Here is an 18,360-nt window from a genome sequence, read left to right as displayed (position 1 = left end):
ATATTCAGATAGTGATAAATGTCATCAAGAAAATGAAATGAATGACTGACGATGGTGAAATCCAGCAGGACCCTGTGGGACTCCTGAGCACAAAGCCTTTCTGTTTTCCCATTTCTTGATTTCAGGAAATAGGCTTCATTTAGTGTCCATGACCTTCCTGAGTTCCAAAGGGGAGATTCAAGCAGTTGCTCATTAGGTAAGGAGGGGATGGAGACAAAGGAGAAACTGACAGTCAAGAGAAATAGTGCAGCCTTGGGGCAGGGTCCTGGTTCCCCATCAAGAGATACATACAACAATATCTTGAGCTGTTTTACAGAGACCAAAACCCCTACTGCGTAGAAGAAGTTAACTGTATGCTGCCCATAAGCACATAGACCTCAGATTGGTTAGAACCAGAAGGTTGATGATGCTGACTCCCACTTACCTCACCACCAATCAGAAGAATGTCCACAAGCTGATCATGCCATTTGAACCATGATTATAAAACTTCTCACTGTCCGTTCCAGGTTGGGACACATAGTTTTGAGGGCATTAACCCAGTGTGGCCCTCTTTGCCTGGCAAAGCAATAAAACAATTCTTTTCTACTTCAATTGACAATCTATCTCTGAGATTTAATTAGATGGTGGATTATAGAGGCCGAATTTCTGGTTCAACGCTAAGCAGAGAAGTAAACTAAAGTGGTCCCTTATCCCAGGTAAGATGGGTTGAGCTATGCCAGATCTAAGAGACTGATGTAGATTTGAAAATTAGAGTAAAGCATGACTTGAAATTTGTTCTGTTGGTCTTCACTTAGTTTTACTGTTAAAGTATCAAAAACTTACACAAATAAATTCAGAAAAAAGATGGTATGAATGTATGTGGCTATGACAGAGGGACCTGAAGTTCACTGTGCCTGGATTCCAAGGGGAGAAAGATTTTGCCTCATGTCCGTGGAACTCTTCTGCTTTTCTTACTGTTTTAGAACAAATTACTTAAAGATTCTCCTTAAGATAAAAAAAATATATATATTGCTTGTCAAATTATATATATCCAACGTTTATACGGACAAAGCCTTTTTGGTTTCCGTTTCTTGATTATAGGAAATTCACTGAAAATTTTTGTGACAATCTTGATCATGCCCAGATAATGTTTGTGTTGAGGTCTAAATGATAACCTAGACACAAATATTTGAAGATCTGGGGGAAAAGGGTAAAAGAATCAGGACACATATTTGAATAAGAGGTGTGTCCATATAGGTGGTATCTTGAATACCATCAAAGGAATACATATGTTCCTTTAAGAGCAATGAAAAGTCAATGAAGATGTTTAAACAGGAGAATTAAGTAATCCAATTTCTTTGTTTAAATTTAATTTTTAATTGGAAGATAGTTACTTTACTATACTGTGATGATTTCTGCCACACATCATCATGAATCAGCCACAGGTATACACATGTCCCCTCCCACTTAAGCCTCCCTGCCACATCCCTCCCCACCCCACACCTCCATGTTATCACAGAACACCAGCTTTGGGTTCTGCTTTGGGTTCCCTGCATCATATAGTAAATTCCCACTTGCTCTCTAATTTACATATGGTAATGTGTATGTTTCACTACCATCCTCTCAAGTCATCCCCACTCCACCTCTTCCACTGTGACCAATAGTCTGTTCTTTATGTCTGCTAATGATCCAATTTCCATATTTGAATTATCACACTGGCACTAAAAAGGAAATGCACTATCAGGTTACATGGGGAAGCACTGAGTCCAGCTGGGAAAGAAGAGATAATCCTTCTCTAGAAATGACAGAATGGTCCCACTGGAAATGGAGATCATATGGAGAGAATGTGGTAAAATCAAGTTTCATTTTGGAAATAAAGGTGATAAGACTTACTAATTGAATAGATGTGCAGATTAAGGAAATGGGAATAATTAAGGATGCTTCTGATATTAGGTGATTTAGTACCAGAGTAGATGATGGTGCCATTTACTAAACTGTAGGTAACTTGGGGTACACAGTTACAGAGCAGGTTAAATGGAGAATGCAAAGCTACCTTATTAAGCTTAGATATCTGGAGAACATATCCAATTTGAGATACCTGTACTCTATTCATTTGCCTGAAATTTAGGAATTTTTATCATAAAGATGATATTTAATATTCATGAGGTTAGAGGAGATCACCAAACTGTGGCATATTAAAAATACACCAGGCAAAAGAACTAAACAGACATTTCTCCAAAGAAGACATACAGATGGCTAACAAACACACGAAAAATGTTCAACATCACTCATTATTAGAGAAATGCAAATCAAAACCACAATGAAGTATCATGTCATGCCGGTCAGAACGGCCACCATCAAAAAGTCTACAAACAATAAATGCTAAAGAGGGTGTGGAGAAAAGTGAACCCTCTTACACTGTCGGTGGAAATGCAAACTAGTACAGCCACTATGGAGAACAGCGTGGAGATTCCTTAAAAAACTGGAAATAAACTGCCATACGGCCCAGTAATCCCACTGCTGGGGATACACACCAAGGAAACCAGAATTGAAAGAGACACATGTACCCCAACGTTCAATGCAACACTGTTTACAACAGCTAGGACATGGAAGCAACCTAGATGTCTATTGGCAGATGAATGGATAAGGAAGTTTTGGTACATACACACAATGGAATATTATTCAGCTATAAAAAGGAACACATTTGAGTTAGTTCTAGTGAGGTGGATGAAATAAGTCAGAAAGAGAAACACCAATGCACTATATGAATGCATATATGAAGAATTTAGAAAGACAGTAATGATGATCCTATAAGCAAGGCAGCAAAAGAGACACATATGTAAAGAACAGACTTTCAGACTATGTGGGAGAAGGCTATTGAGAGAATAGCATCGAAACATATATATTACCATATGCAAAATAGATGACCAGTGCAAGTTTGATGCATGAAGCAGGGCACTCAAAGCTGGTGCTCTGGGACAACCCAGAGGGATGAGGTAGAGAGGGAGTGGGGGAGGTTGGGGGGGGGGGTTCAGGATGGAGGGTGACACATGCACCTGTGGCTGATTCAAGTCAATATATAGCAAAAAAACTATCACAACACTGCAAAGTAATTATCCTCCAATTAAATATTTTTAAAAAGAAAAATATATGTTTGGTTTTATTAATGTGAAGCTTAACTATATGATTTGCAAGTGTGTTTGCCAGTGTGTAAATTTAAGCCTGAAACTCATTTCTATTAAAAATTAAAATGGAAAAACTTGAAAAAAATGTAGAAGTGGTGAGAAATAAATAATGATTAATTTTCAAAATAAATAAAAATAAAAATATAGCAGAGACAGACTTGAATCAAGCTCTGTGGATTCTTGCATTAAAAATACAGGTGAGGAGAAAGCACCACTAAAGGGATGTTGACAGCAAGTGAGAAAATTATTTCATATCTGCGAGTAAGGCAAGTTTGTGTCTCAAGGAGACTGCTAAATATGGAGATCAGACAGCAATATTGAATTTGAATTCACTATGACTTAAAGAGAACAGTTCCAGGAAACTATTATTCTCTACTTATTCTCACTCAGTATGTATTTGAAAAAACCTGTAAGCTGCTATCTATAAGTAAGATAGCATCTTTCCCTTAACTTCGCATAATGTTCTCTCAGTTTGTTTTTGACAAAGTCATGGACTTGGAATTGCTTCGCAGCATTTTAATTTATTGATGTAATGAGTTTTTAAAAAATACTTGTCTAGCTGTTAAAATATGGGGTATTATTAGCTTAGCATGAAATAAAGCACATTTCTACAAGTTACTAAGAAAAAAAATGGATTTCCACTTGAAATTCAATTGGAGTGAACTGGCTAGAGAACAGGTGGTAAGGACTGGAGTCAATATCATAGAATATACTTTCTAAAATGCTCACTGTGAAAGAGAGGAAAAAACAGGGTGATAAACATAAGCAAAGGCAGATTAAAGGTTTTATAACTGCCATTTTTGTTTGATTTTTTAGAGAGGTATTTCTTTTATTTTATGTTAATGAAAATGATTTAGTACCATAGGAGAAACTTAGGATTCTGCATGAAGGTTATTTCAGGAATGAATTTTTTAAGAGGTCTAGAGGTTATGAGAATTCGAGAAAAAATGGAGGATCTGGACAAGACTTTGATAGTAACAGGAATTATCTTTTTTCTTCGTATGAAGCTTAAAGGCAGAACTATGAGTGGAGAGGCAGATAGTGTAGGATTGCAAATATGAAGCATTTTAGGAGTCTTGCTTATATTCATTTTTGTTTTATTTATTTTATTTTTTAACTTTACAATATTGTATTGGTTTTTCCATAATTATGAGGTAAATCTTGGAGGAGGAGAAGAGGATTCAATTATTCAAAGTGTATAAAAAGGAAGGAGGGTCTGAACTATTCTCATTAGCTAGCGAAATAAATTTCCTTAAAAATGAAGACAGACTAAAAGTGATATGTTTTATTTATTTGATTATTTTATACTCTGACCATATTTGAAGGATTTAACTATAAATATTCATGATTTCTGGAATTCTTAGAAATCAAATGAATATTTCAACATATAAAATTATTATTAACCTAAGATTTTGAAGTGAGTTTACTTCTTCTTGAATATAATATAAAGACTTAGATTGAGTTTGTCTAACCCCAGCTATATTTAAAGTGAGTTGTTTAAAATTTCTTTAAAATTAATTACAGACAGGTTTTAATTCAACAATTTTCCCCCATGAAAGGAAAAATGTGATTTTGTCTCTTCCTGGACTGGCTTCATGTCGGAGCTTGACTGCCTCTGTCCTCACCTCTAGACAAGCATGGGTTCCCAGAGATTTCATATATTTTAGTCTAATATTTTGTCTTTCAAGTATACATTAATTTTGAAAATATATACATTGGTCTAATACTAAACTGACTTCTTTCTTGCTTTCCAATACCCTTTATTCTATTTTTCTATCAATCTACCTAAACTAAATTATAAACTTTATACATAATTATGTTAATCACATAATTATTTTAATAACTGTGTGGAGATTTGTTCAATGAACTAGAAGGAAGTGACAAAGTAAATCATGGAGGAATGTAATCTCAGGTAGTCATTGAAATATGATATTATGAAAAGTTCTAATAAAAAGATTTTTGTTACAATGCTGAATGAAAAACCATGAATTACATTGCATTACTTTTCATATTATCTACTTTGTTGCAAAAATTTTAAGGTAGCTTACAAAACTGCACATTATTCAACATGACAAAAATATGTTATACCGCGTAAATGATTGAAAAGGGAAACTTATTAGGTAATAAAGTGAAACATTATTCAACTTTACTTGTGAAAATTTGCCAAAGGATGTTTTACACACTTGCTGTATTTGGACCCATAATTTACTGTAAGCATCCTCAAAACCAACTTTTCCTAATAAAAACCAAGTTCAGTTATATGATTTAGAGCATCTGCAAGAGAAGGCAAGCTGGCTGTTTTAGTAAGAGCCAGATAAACTTGACACATCACCTGCTAGACTTTTCTGTGCTGTCTCAGACTCCTCAGCACTTTATGAGCAAATTTAGTTCTCTTCAGCAGGAAGGGAGATGAAACAGAATAGAAACATTCAACCAGTTTTCTTAAAAGCATCACTGTAATAAATGGACAAATAAAAAGAGTTGAATTATTCTCTGGCTCATCGAGAGACAATCCCAAAGATCCCAACTTATTTATTTGCAATTAAGTGAAAATTCCCTTTGCTGTTGCTGCTAATGATGGTGATTACTTATTATGTCTACACTATTGTTTAAGCAGAAAGAATAAGGCACTGATATGCTGGCCTATAATCATACTCTCTCCCTGATGCAGGAGGGACACAGTCCCGTAATTCTATGATCCCAAATCCATGGGGCCAGATATATGTTTGAATCTATTTTTTAAACATTTTGATAAGTATTACATTACACAGTTTGCAAGCTATGTTACACCTCATAAACAAACCTATTAATATTTCTTTAGGGAAGCAACTGGATACTCTCACTTGGTCAGATGAAAAAAAGACTATGAATAACATTAACAGCATCACAATTTAAAGTATGATTTGCTAACCAAATACATTTATAGATGTTTACAATCAAAACAAACTCAGTTTTTACCATTTTTTTTGTTGTTGTTGTTTATTTGTTTGTTTGTTTTTAGGAATGGTTGGATGTGGGATCTTGACCTGAGCATTCTGTGTGGGGTTGTTGTGAAGGTTAAGTGCGGAGATTTAAATCATTTGATTGACACTTGCTGAAGGCTCAAATACATTACTTATTTTGCCTGCCTTTCTGGCAGACCCTGGGTCCTACCCTGCTTGCTGTTTTATAGGCCTGTGTTATTGCAAACAGGGAGTGTGAGACAAGTATACATGCACACGCAGCTGTTTTTTTTAATCATCTATAATTCATCTATCACCTACCCACATACTACATAAAATATAAACATTTGATAGAATCTGTTCCCCTTCTCTCTCTGTCTTTCTGCATGTTTTAGGTATCTTTAGTAACTTTTCTATTTCAGAAATAAAAACTGTTGATAATCTATTTGCAACAGATTATTAGACTCCTAACTCCCAAATCGTATTTATTACTATTTTAATCACAAGATTTCCAACTGATCTGCACTAGAAACATAGTTATAAGACTTCAGTGGGATGAACTGAGCCAGTAGTTCTGGCATATATACACTACCATGTGTAAAACAGACAGCTGTGGGAAGCTGCTGTATAGCACAGAGAACTCAGCTCAGTGTTCTTCATGACCTAGAGGAGTGGGATGTGGGGGCTGGACAGAGGCTCAAGAGGGAGGAAATATATGTACACCTATAGCTGATTCACTTCATTGTACAGGAGAAATTAACACAACATGGTAAAGCAATTACACTCCAATACAAATAAAAAATAAAATTAGTCACCATTATCAACCTCAAGTGGTGCTTCTCAATGAATGAAGTGTTAGTCACTCAGTTGTGCTTGACTCTTTGCGACCCCATGGACTGCAGCCCACCAGGCTCCTCTTCCAGACCCAGGGATTGAACTCAGGTCTCCTGAACTTCAGGCAGATTCTTTACCGACTGAACTACGAGGGAAGCCCACCCCTCAATATCTGTAATAAAAATGATTTGACTTTATCAATTATACACATCTATTGAACATCTACTCACAGTAAAAGATCCACTGCTGAGTTTTTGTTGCATTGCTCTCTGTAGAGAAATCTAACTGCACATGTTTCTGCATTGCTTAAATCATTATTATTCTTTATAAATCCACAGAAGTACTAAGATAGATTTGCCAAGGAATAATAAGTCATCTTTCGCTGTAATAGAACCCACTCCATTAAGGCAAATGTTCATTAGTAATGTGTTTGTGCCTTGAGTGAGGACTACGTTATGAATCATTATTTCATTTTGGAGCAGACAATGTATGAAGAAATTCCAGGAAAACATCAAACCATCATCATTTGGGCTAATCCAAGTGTTTCCAGAAAGCATTTTAACATCACAATTTTATATATAATGGACCAAGAAGGGAGAAATCTTGTTTCTGATTTGCAAGGTTGCTGTGATCAGCTCCCTGAGGTCACAGGAACCGAGGAAAATTGGCCAAAAATGACCTTTTGAAGGTGATGAAGTGAGGCTGGTCATCATGAAGGACATTGCCTCATACCAGTAATTATTATGATGGTTCTTGCAAAAATAAGCCCTGATGCCACTAGAATAGATGGAACTTTAGACCAGCCAGATAATATGTTTAGTGTACCTACTCTTACAGTTTTAGAAAACAAACATTTGAAACATTGTAAAAATGAATACATTTGTCTCTAAATGTTACTGAAATTATTTTGAAATGGTTTTATGAGTAAGGCTGATTTTTTTTTCTGTTTTCTTTATTGTGATTTACTAACCTGAACTTCACACAACCCTAGAAAGTAAGCACAATGTATATCACTGTATTACTGTGGAGGGAAAACAGCATGGGAAGATTAAATACCTTGCCTAATACCTCAACCAGAATTAAAATTCTAAAGGTCATGTTCATAAATACTAAACAGTAGATATACCTGTTCATCTCAAAAAAAATAAAAATCAAACTTAAAAGTACGGAGCAGATTTTAATAAGCTAGAAACACTTTTTAAGGCTTTTTATTTTATTCTTGGTCATGCAATACAGCATGTGGGGTCTTAATTCCCTGACCTGGAATTGAACCAATGCCCTCCCTGCATTGGAAGTACAGTCTTAACCACTGGGCTGTCAGGGAAGTCCCTAGAGACTCTTTTTAATAGTAGGACAAAAGTCTGGGAGTGTAGAATGGAGATCGAATCAGAGTTTAAAAATGGATCAGTAAATCAAGTCATTGTCTTATTTTAATCTTGATATTACATATACTGTCTGATACTTTTATTTCTCTTTTATGGTTTCTACTCTTTCCAAAACCAATTTGGCCAAAAAGAAAAAAAGAAAAATTTGGAAGATGCCAGGAATAAATAAGGGCTATTCTAAATTTTAAAACCACATAAATTAGCTTTCACTTGCAGCCAATATGAGCAGAGAACAGATTTAACTAGCTGATAGCACTTTAAAGCAAACAGATCCTTGGCCAGGGAGAGAAGGAGCACAGGACGGGGAGTTCAAAGGGAATGAGGAAACTCTTGGAGGTTAGAGGCTCAGAATCTTGATTGTGCCAGTACTTTCACAGATGTAAAAAGGGAGAATTTAGACAAAACATTGGTTACCCCCCATATATCTGGCATTTGATATACTGAATATTGATGAGATAACCAAGAAGGTGGAAATTTTTATCTTCATGGATACTGAAACCATGTGTTATCACAGTAGAAATTATGAAGATTAGATATCTAACCAAGAATTACAATCATAGAGTGAGAAGCCAACTTGGGTATCTGAAAAAAGCTTTCAATATGAAAAGTTACAGGGTGGTTTACACTGACGGAAAATACAAACCTGAATGCTTTAAGGAAGACCAGAATAAGGAGGTTCCAGAAGCACCATTGGGGAGAAAAGCATCGAGATGCAGATACCAGGAATTTTAAAACAGTGGGGTGCACAGAAAAGTCACAAGAATATAAGAAGGGAGGTGCAGCAGGTACTGGGAATCAATGAAAATTTTAGTGTATTTTTTATAGGAAGTCCTGTATATTAAGATAGTTGAAGAGTCTAGTTGAGTTTCTTGGCTTTAACTTGTATTCCCTTAGAAACTATATACTTGAAATTTACTCTCAGATAATGTCTATTATTATTTGGAAGAAAAAAAAATTTAATCCTATACTTATGAAAATAAATCATTTTCCAACATAAAAAGTTAACATAACTTCAGGTAACAGTGCGTTAAATTGCTAATATCCACAGAGAATTTAGATTAAATTAGATGTGACATCTTTATCAACCAAACTGTGGTTCAGATCAGTTCAGTTGTTCAGGCGTGTCCGACTCTTTGCGACCCCATGAATCGCAGCACGCCAGGCCTCCCTGTCCATCACCAACTCCCAGAGTTAACTCAAACTCACGTCCATCGAATCAATGCTGCCATCCAGCCATTTCATCCTCTGTCATCCCCTTCTCCTCCTGCCCCCAATCCCTCCCAGCATCAGAGTCTTTTCCAATGAGTCAGCTCTTCGCATCAGGTGGCCAAAGTACTGGAGTTTCAGCTTCAGCATCATTCCTTCCAAAGATATCCCAGGGCTAATCTCATTCAGAATGGACTGGATGGATCTCCTTGCAGTCCAAGGGACTCTCAAGAGTCTTCTCCAACACACTTCAAAAGCATCAATTCTTCGGCGCTCAGCTTTCTTCACACTCCAACTCTCACATCCATACATGACCACAGGAAAAACCATAGGCTTGACTAGAAGGACCTTTGTTGGCAAAGTAATGTCTCTGCTTTTCAATATGCTATCTAGGTTGGTCATTACTTTCCTTCTAAGGAGTAAGCGTCTTTTAATTTCATGGCTGCAGTCACCATCTGCAGTGATTCTGGAGCCCGCCAAAAATAAAGTCTGACACTATTTCCACTGTTTCCCCATCTATTTGCCATGATGTGATGGGACCAGATGCCATGATCTTTGTTTTCTGAATGTTGAGCTTTAAGCCAACTTTTTCACTCTCTACTTTCACTTTCATCAAGAGGCTTTTTAGTTTCTCTTCAGTGTCTGCCATAGGGTTGGTGTCATCTGCATATCTGAGGTTATTGATATTTCTCCCACCAATCTTGATTCCAGCTTGTGCTTCTTCCAGCCCAACGTTTCTCATGATGTACTCTACATAGAAGTTAAATAAGTAGTGTAACAATATACAGCCTTGATGTACTCCTTTTCCTATTTGGAACCAGTCTGTTGTTCCATGTCCAGTTCTAACTGTTGTTTTCTCACCTGCATACAAGTTTCTCAAGAGGCAGCTCAAGTGGTCTGGTATTCCCATCTCTTTCAGAATTTTCCAGTTTATTGTGATCCACACAGTGAAAGGCTTTGGCATAGTCAATAAAGCAGAAATAGATGTTTTTCTGGAACTCTCTTGCTTTTTCCATGATCCAGCAGATGTTGCCAATTTCATCTCTGATTCCTCTCCCTTTTCTAAAACCAGTTTGAACATCTGGAAGTTCACGGTTCACATACTGCTGAAGCCTGGCTTGGAGAATTTTGAGCATTACTTTACTAGCGTGTGAAATGAGTGCAATTGTGCGATAGTTTGAGCATTCTTTGGCATTGCCTTTCTTTGGGATTGGAATGAAAACTGACCTTTTCCAGTCCTGTGGACACTGCTGAGTTTTCCAAATTTGCTGGCATATTGAGTGCAGCACTTTCACAGCATCATCTTTCAGGATTTGAAATAGCTCAACTGGAATTCCATCACCTCCACTAACTTTGTTCGTAGTGATGCTAAGGCCCACTTGACTTCACATTCCAGGATGTCTGGCTCTAGGTGAGTGATCACACCATCGTGATTATCTTGGTTGTGAAGAATTTTTTGTATAGTTCTGTGTATTCCTGCCACCTCTTCTTAATATCTACTGCTTCTGTTAGGTCCATATCATTTCTGTCCTTTATTGAGCCCATCTTTGCATGAAATGTTCCCTTGGTATCTCTAATTTTCTTGAAGTGATCTCTAGTCTTTCTCATTCTGTTGTTTTCCTCTATTTCTTTGCATTGGTAGCTGAGGAAGGCTTTCTTATCTCTTCTTGCTATTCTTTGGAACTCTGTCTTCAGATGCTTATATCTTTCCTTTTCTCCTTTGATTTTCACTTCTCTCCTTTTCACAACTATTTGTAAGGCCTCCCCAGACAGCCACTTTGCTTTTTTGCATTTCTTTTCCATGGGGATGGTCTTAATCCCTGTCTCCTGTACAATGTCATGAACCTCATTCTGTAGTTCATCAGGCACTCTATCAGTTCTAGGCCCTTAAATCTATTTCTCACTTCCACTGTATAATCATAAGGGATTTGATTTAGGGCATACCTGAATGGTCTAATGGTTTTCCCTACTTTCTTCAATTTCGGTCTGAATTTGGCAATAAGGAGTTCATGATCTGAGCCACAGTCAGCTCCTGGTCTTTTTTTTTTTGTTGACTGTATAGAGCTTCTCCATCTTTGGCTGCAAAGAATATAATCAATCTGATTTTCATGTTGTCACACCTGGTGATGTCCATGTGTAGAGTCTTCTCTTGTGTTGTTGGAAGAGGGTGTTTGCTATGACCAGTGCATTTTCTTGGCAAAACTCTATTGGTCTTTGCCCTGCTTCATTCCATATTCCGAGGCCAAATTTGCCTGTTAGTGTGGTTAGCATGCATCTTGGGTTAGGTACTGGTGAAAACAAAGCCATTTAGAAAAGATTACTAGATAGGAATGCTTGATCTTTACCTTTATCAATAAAATTGTCAACTTGGATTCAGTTCAGTTCAGTTCAGTCGCTCAGTCGTGTCCGACTCTGTGCGACCCCATAGACGGCAGCCAACCAGGCTCCACTGTCCCTGGGATTCTCCAGGCAAGAACACTGGAGTGGGTTTCCATTTCCTTCTCCAGTGCATGAAAGTGAAAAGTGAAAGTGAAGTCACTCAGTCGTGTCTGACTTTTAGCGACCCCATGGACTGCAGCCCACCAGGCTCCTCCATCCATGGGATTTTCCAGCCAAGAGTACTGGAGTGGGGTGCCATTGCCTTCTCCAATAATATATACTACTACCTTCAAAAGAACTGGTTTCTGGCTCACTGCTGTGCTGTAAAAATAATAAATAAAGAACAAGAGAAGATATCACATTTTAATCCCACTAGAGTTGACTCACTGGAAAAGACTCTGATGATGGAAGGGATTTGGGGCAGGAGGAGAAGGGGACAACAGAGGATGAGATGGCTGGATGGCATCACCGACTCGAAGGATATGAGTTTGAGTGAACTCCAGGAGTTGGTGATGGACAGGGAGGCCTGGTGTGCTTTGGGGTCTCAAAGAGTTGGACACAACTGAGACACTGAACTGAACTGAACTGAATCCAAGTTTACAATTTTATTGATAAAGGTAAAGATCAAGTATTCCTATCTAGTAATATTTTCTAAATTGAATATGTATTTTCACCAGTAACTAACCCAAGATGCTTGCAGAGAAATACATGTGTTAACTTTTGTACATAATTATCAACCCTGTACATTATGTAGACAAAGGGTGAATATTTATCTTATTCTGTAAATGTTCCACTACTGAATGAATGCTAACATGATAACACAGTTCTCACCTTAGGGCTTTTGAACCTGGAATGTTATTCCCCAGTCTCTGTACATGACTTGTTTCTGCTTGTCTTTCACCCTAGTTGTATATATATTATCATCTTGGTACAAATTCAAAGAAAAATACTAATCTGTGAGTTACAGAAATTATTCAAGCAATACAATAAATAAATACCATCATCAGACATCAGGTTTAACATTGATTCTTAAATTACAAGCATTGATGGTTTTTTTTTTTTTTCTTTTTCCCCTTCTTTGTGATTTTCCTTTCTGTTACAAGAGCAACAATACCTGTATTGAGAGGCCTCCACTGGATTGAAAATATAATGATCTAATAGTTGCAGATCATTCAAGGATCATTTTGGCAACATTATAATTCCAGGCAGACCTTCCTCTCCAGTTTAGCATCATTTTGAACTTCTGCTGACATTCCTTTAATTGTTCTTTATCAAAGAATTGCTGAAAAGTTATGAAATAATTTTTTTAGTCTGAGAAAAACTTGATTACAAAAATAAGCCACTGACATCAATAAACCAAGTATTTTATCAACTCAGTTTTCAATAATATGCCTGTCTTCTTATTTTCCTTTTAATTTGTATCATGATTGGTAATGCTTAAACAAGTCAATTTAGATAATAGGTCTAATAGTGTTACCTGTTGATCTTAACTCTAAAATGAGCCAAAAATTCAGTTTTTCTTCCATGGCAGTACTCAGGAAAATACATTAAAGTAGCCCTTTAATTTAATGAGGGTTTTAATGTGAACCTATATGTTGCTGATTGCTGTTTATTAAGTGTAAATGAAATAAATTTCTTTAGATTCAGGTAAATAAGGTGAAAAAAGGTGAATTTTGCTTTTTTCCACTTCTCAGAATACTTTAAATGTGATTTAGTGTATTTAAATAATTTCTATGATACAGGGCCAATGCTATTGGAAGTGTTATTTCCCAGTTGTACAAAACAGTATTTAAAGTAAAACAACAAAAATCATTTTGATGGGCAGTTTTACATATTTACTTTGCTTCAAAAATTTCTCAGTTATTATTAAAAAAATCAGACAAGCAAACATAGGATGTCACAGAGCAGGCTATATCCTACCTTAGACACTGTGTAAAAAAAAAATAACTACTAGCCTGACAGAAAAGAAATGCTATGAGGTCATCATAAAAAAGAAAGAAAAATAATTGTTTAAAGATGCATGTTCATGTATGGCGAAACCAATACAATATTGTAAAGTAAAAAAAGAATAATAAATAAAAGAACTAAAAAGTTACACAAGTTTAGTGTTTCATATATTTAGAAGTCATTCAGAAACCTATTTTTTTATTGTGATATTTTCATTGTAGTTTTCCACCTGATGTGAAGAGCTGACTCATTTGAAAAGACCCTGATGTTGGGAAAGATTGAGGCCAGGAAGAGAAGGGGATGACAGAGGATGAGATGGTTGGATGGCATCACCGACTCAATGGGCATGGGTTTGGGTGGACTCCAGGAGTTGGTGGTGGACAGGGAGGCCTGGCGTGCTGTGGTTCATGGGGTCTCAAAGAGTCAGACACGACTGAGCGACTGAACTGAAACTGATTGTAGTTTTCCACTGAAAATAGCTAGATCATTAGAAGAATATAAAGTTAGGACAGAATGAAAGATGGATTATGTTTATAGATTCAATTATGAGCTAAGATACATAGGATTGAAGAGCAAAAATAACTACTAAATTTAGCATATGATTTTAGAGTTAAGAGATCTTATTAAATGGTCTTATTTGACATTCAAAATGACCCTGTCTGATGGTCACAGATCTCATTCTCTTTTACTGATGAAAAATAGGGGAGAAATCATCTGAAATCATGTAGCCAATAATTATTAGAGTCTGGACTTAATATCAGGTCTCCTGAATTTAGATCCAGTCTTTCATATATGAAGGGAAATTTTCAGCCACTAAAAATATGAATGTCTAAATAAATACCACTGCAGTTTTTAATGTTATGTAGTCAAATTATGGGGGCTTCCCTGGTGGCTCAGCGGTAAAGAATCACCTCCCAATGCAGGAGACATGGGTTTGATTCCTGGGTTGGGAAGATCCCCTGGAGAAAGAAATGGCAACCCACTCCAGTACTCTTGCTTGGGAAAATCCATGGACAGATGAGCCTGGCAGGCTATAGTCCACAGGGTCATAAAAAAGTCAGATATAACTGAGAGACTAAACAACAATTCAAATTATGAGTGAAGCCGAGAATGTGTTGCTGTTATTGCTTGGTTATTTTTATTAGTTTTCTTCATTCCAGTAGCAGGTTCTCTTGCAATGTTTGGTCACCATGATTCTTGCAGCATTCAGAAGTCAGCCTGAGTGTTACCAATAATTTCACTGTGATTATACAAATTACAACTTCTATTTGTTTACATTCTGATTTGAAAAAAAATAGGAGGTAATTAATTAATTTTTCAGGTACCTATAATCGTTTAACTCTACTCTTTTGGGTTTTGCCCAGTTTTACCATGGAGAGAGGAGTTCACTTCATTGTTGTTCAGTTATGTCAACTCTGTGTGACCCCATGGAATGCAGGACGCCAGGTTTCCCTGTTCTTCACTATCTTCCAGAACATGCTCAAACTCATGTCCATTGAGTTGATGATGCCATTCAATCATCTTGTCCTTTGTCATCCCCTTCTTCTTCTGCCTTCAATATTTCCCAGCATCACGGTCTTTTCTAATGCGTCAGCTCTTCGCATCAGGTGGCCAAAGTGTTGGAGCTTCAGCATCAGTCCTTCCAATAAATATTCAGTATTGATTCCCTTTAGGATTGACTGGTTTGATCTTCTTGCAGTCCAAGGGACTCTCAAGAGCCTTCTTCAACACCACAGTTCAAAAGCATCAATTCTTCAGTGCTTAGCTTTCTTTATAGTCCAACTCTCACATCCATACATGACTACTAGAAAAACCATAGCTTTGACTATATGGACCTTTGTTGGCTAAGTAATGTCTCAGCTTTTTAATATGTGGTCTAGGTTTGTCATGGCTTTTCTTCCAAGGAGCAAACATCTTTTAATTTCATAGCTGCAGTCACCATCTGCAGTGATTTTGGAGCCCAAGAAAATAAAGTCTGTCACTGTTTCCACTGTTTCCCCATCTATTTGTCAATAAGTGAGCGGACTGGATGATGCCATGATCTTCATTTTCTGAATGTTTAGTTATTTCAGCTTTTTCACTCTTCTCTTTCAGTTTCATCAAAAGGCTCTTTAATTCCTCTTCTCTTTCTGCCATAAGAGTAGTGTCATCTGCATATCTGAGGTTATTGATATTTCTCCCAGCAATATTGATCTCCTCATAACCACCAAACAATTTTCCAGACACCAGCTGTGTCTCCTATAATCAAACACCATTCACCTGATCTACATGGAGACTGCATCATACTCTACAAGTTAGAGAATCAGCCTTAGGACACTGCTCTCCTCCACATATCTGAGACACCAGTCACAAGCCCAAGGTATCACCTGTACTTCTACCTGACTGGCTGTACGTCACAGGTTCCCATAAATTCCTTTTCGAGTTCTATTACTTGCTAGAGTAGCTGACAGAACTCAGGAAACCCACTGACTCACTTGGCTACCAGTTTTCTAATAAAAGGATATAACTTGGGATGTGCCAGACATGTAGGGCAAGGTATGAGGAAGGGCAGGAACTTCTACAACTTCTGAAAGCATCACTCTCCCAATGTGTTCACCAGCCCAGAAGCTCTTACAAAGTCATTCTGGATGTTCATGAAGGCTTCCCGACTAACCATGGCTGAGTAAATCACTGGCCTTCAGTGACTACTTTAATTTCTAGCCCCTCTCCCTCCTCCAGATATCCTCAAGTGGGACTAAATGTTCCAACTCTCTAACCACAATGTTGGTTCTCCAGACCACCAGCCTCCACCTTTTGATGCTTTCAAAAGTCACCTCATTAATTTAAACCCAGTTGTGGCAGAAAGGGGCTTGCTATAAATAATAAGACACCCATTTCACCTTTATGGCTCTGGAGTTTTCTAGGAATTGAGGACAAAAGACTAAATATTATAAGAAAAAATGCTACCACTGCTCTTGTTCTCAAGAACTTCCTCTTGTCCCATTATCTCTACATGGCATGACAAACATTTGTTTTCCAGACACTGGTTTTTCCTATCTCCCTGTAAATTGTATTCCTCCCCTTTATAGTCCCAGACCCACACATTTTCTCCCTAGCTCAGGATGGCACATAAGCCTCAGTCACCTGTCTTGAGTCCTCTAAAGTTTTTGTGAGGTTCCATATACACAAAACCACATTTGTTTTTCTTATGTCAACTTAATTATTAGACCAAATTAACCATCATGAGAAGAGGAAAATTTTTCCTCTTTAACAGTGCTAATGTAAAATTTCTTAGCTGTACTATAATTATTTAAGTGGTTATCACTAGCAGAAATTTGGTGAATGTTACAGAGTAATCAATGTACTATTTCTGGAATTTGCAATGATTTCATAATTATTCCAAAACAAATTTTTAAAAATTTATCAAATGTAAAATAATATTTATTTTTCTGGGGTTGCCCTTTTACACAGTACATAAGCCAGCTAAAATGATGTAATCTGAAATGTAACAAATATATCAGCTTAGATGATTATATATGCCAAGTACTACACAAAAATTAGTTAAGTATTATAAAATTTCCTAAGTATTCTTTTATCCATTAATGAATAAAATATTTACTCATAAGCTAAGTCTGAAAGAGAGTAATTTGTTCAGTCTTTCTTTAATGAACATTAATTGAAAGCTTACCAAGTGCTTAGAGTTTATTTGATAACCATTACCTGGACTACTTTTGGAGTGATGAAATAGGTATATAAAGAAACTATAGCAGGGAAATTAGAAAAATGGAGAACTGGAAAGAGTAGTCCTAAATTTTCAGTATAAGTAGTTATCACAAAGGCCACATGGACACCTGAACTGCTACGTGTCAACAAAAATCACAAAGATCAGACTGCTCACTCATAGGGTATAGCCTTATTATAAATTTCATTGCATTTTTATGCTTGAATTTTTCATATTAGCTTAATGGAAAGCAGGAGCATAATAAATATTTTTTAACTAGGTCTTCTTATTCTTTTCCAACCCAGTGACTGTAGCCCACCAAGCTCCTCTGTCTATGGGATTCTCCAGGCAAGGATAATGGAGTGGGTTGGCATTTCGGCCTTCAGGGGATCTTTTAAACCCAGGGACTGAACCCAAGTCTCCTCCACTGCAGGCAGATTCTTTACATCTGAGCCACTAGGGAATCCCATTCATTTAATAAGAATATTCAAATGGTCCCCGCTACTATTAAAATCTTGGAAGCTTTATCATTATTTGAGAATGTTATTCTTTTCCCTTTGTTGCCTGGATCAACTATTTGCATTTGTAGATTCTTTGATTTTATAAATCTCTCTCTCATCACTTTTGAGATGAAGCTTTTCTATCCCAGAAAAACTTATTTTTTTTAAATAGATTTATCTGTTTAAAAAATACAATTACAATCATGAATATATTAGAGAAGTTTGTTTTTTATTCAAACTAGTTTAACAGAAGAGGGCTTTTTTTATGTAATGGACTTGATTCTCAAGAACAGTTTTTTTTTT

The 18,360-nt window shown here is 36.6% G+C and overlaps 1 long non-coding RNA gene across 2 annotated transcripts in view; it reads right to left on the bottom strand.

The window, feature by feature from the left end:
- Nucleotides 1-18,360, bottom strand: part of LOC132342441 (uncharacterized) — a 105,571-nt gene that overhangs the window by 75,256 nt on the left and 11,955 nt on the right. For both annotated transcript variants that reach the window (XR_009490815.1, XR_009490814.1), the window contains exons 2-3: nucleotides 6,922-7,112; nucleotides 5,497-5,618 (exon numbers count right to left, since the gene is read on the bottom strand). This is a non-coding gene — a long non-coding RNA (uncharacterized lncRNA). The remainder of the gene's footprint in view (nucleotides 1-5,496; nucleotides 5,619-6,921; nucleotides 7,113-18,360) is intronic.

This window comes from Bos taurus, chromosome 16 (assembly GCF_002263795.3).
Source record: "Bos taurus isolate L1 Dominette 01449 registration number 42190680 breed Hereford chromosome 16, ARS-UCD2.0, whole genome shotgun sequence".
NCBI classification, from domain to species: Eukaryota; Metazoa; Chordata; class Mammalia; order Artiodactyla; family Bovidae; genus Bos; species Bos taurus.
Note: the sequence above shows the minus strand (reverse complement) of the source record. Positions and strands in the feature narration are given on the sequence as shown.